The following is a 1,726-nucleotide window of genomic DNA, read 5'->3' as shown; positions in this document are numbered from 1 at the left end:
TGGTGCACCAAGGGGACACACTCTGCCTCACTATTGCATGGTGCGTGGTGTGTGATGTGTGGTGCACCAAGGGGACACACTCTGCCTCACTATTGCATGGTGCGTGGTGTGTGGTGTGTGGTGCACCAAGGGGACACACTCTGCCTCACTATTGCGTGGTGTGTGGTGTGTGGTGCACCAAGGGGACACACTCTGCCTCACTATTGCGTGGTGTGTGGTGTGTGATGTGTGGTGCACCAAGGGGACACACTCTGCCTCACTATTGCATGGTGTGTGGTGTGTGGTGCACCAAGGGGACACACTCTGCCTCACTATTGCGTGGTGTGTGGTGTGTGTGTGGTGCACCAAGGGGACACACTCTGCCTCACTATTGCATGGTGTGTGGTGTGTGGTGCACCAAGGGGACACACTCTGCGTCACTATTGCATGGTGTGTGGTGTGTGGTGTGTGGTGCACCAAGGGACACACTCTGCCTCACTATTGCATGGTGTGTGTGTGTGGTGTGTGGTGCACCAAGGGGACACACTCTGCCTCACTATTGCATGGTGTGTGTGTGTGTGTGTGTGCACCAAGGGGACACACTCTGCCTCACTATTGCATGGTGTGTGGTGTGTGGTGTGTGGTGCACCAAGGGGACACACTCTGCCTCACTATATCATGGAGTGTCCTCTCATTGATAAATTCAGGCCACAAGGTCAGCGTGACTTGTACAGCCTCACTGACCATCTCCTAGACTCAGCCACTCTCAGGGACACACTCAGGGAGTATCCTCAGTTTGCCCCCAGACTGTAGGGTGTGCAGGCAATAAGGTGTGCAATATCTCGATTCATTTATTGAAGTACTTGTATTCTTGTTGTGTATACTGTCCAGTGTTTGATTTTTGATGCTTTAACCTTGAGTCTTTGCCCAGGGGGTGGCAGGGTTCATCCTCCTCCTTTGTTGTATTTATTTATTAATTCAACAATAAATGTCTCAATCAATCAATCAATCTTAATATGAGCCGAAGACGAATTAACAGCCACGAGGTCCCAAGCAGCTGACAAGGTAAAATTATAGAAAAACAAAAAAGAAAAAGAAAAATTACAAAACACAGTAAAAGGACACACATAAAAAAAGAAGAAAAACACGTGAAATAAAATGAATGAAAAAAAAGACCGCGTTAGTACTTTTTAACATGAGCCGAAGCCGAACCAGCAACCACGAGGACTCCAACAGCTCACAACGTAAAACACATAAAGAATATTAAAAAACAAACAACAAAAGACAGAAAAGAAAAAAAAAAGCTCAAATAGAATTAATAAAAAAAAAGACCCAGCTATTTCTTTTCAAACATGAGCCGAAGACGAACTAGCAACCACGCGGAACCCCAACAGCTCACAAGTACAAAAAAAAACAACAAAGAATATTACAAAAAAAAAAAAAACAGCAGAAAACATAAAAAAGAAGAAAAAAACACATGAAATAGAATTAATAAAAGAAACCACGCTATTTCTTTTCAAACATGAGCCGAAGACGATCTAGCAACCACGTGAACCCCAACAATTGACAAGGAAAAAAACATAAAAAAACAAAAAATATTACAAAAAAACAGCAGAAAACATAAAAAAAGAGAAAAACACATGAAATAAAATGAATAAAAGAAACCCCGCTATTTCTTTTCAAACATGAGCCGAAGACGAACTAGCAACCAAGACGACTCCAACAGCAAACTTATTATAAACACCCA

Source organism: Portunus trituberculatus, chromosome 2 (genome assembly GCF_017591435.1).
Source record: "Portunus trituberculatus isolate SZX2019 chromosome 2, ASM1759143v1, whole genome shotgun sequence".
Classification (NCBI taxonomy): Eukaryota; Metazoa; Arthropoda; class Malacostraca; order Decapoda; family Portunidae; genus Portunus; species Portunus trituberculatus.
Note: the sequence above shows the minus strand (reverse complement) of the source record.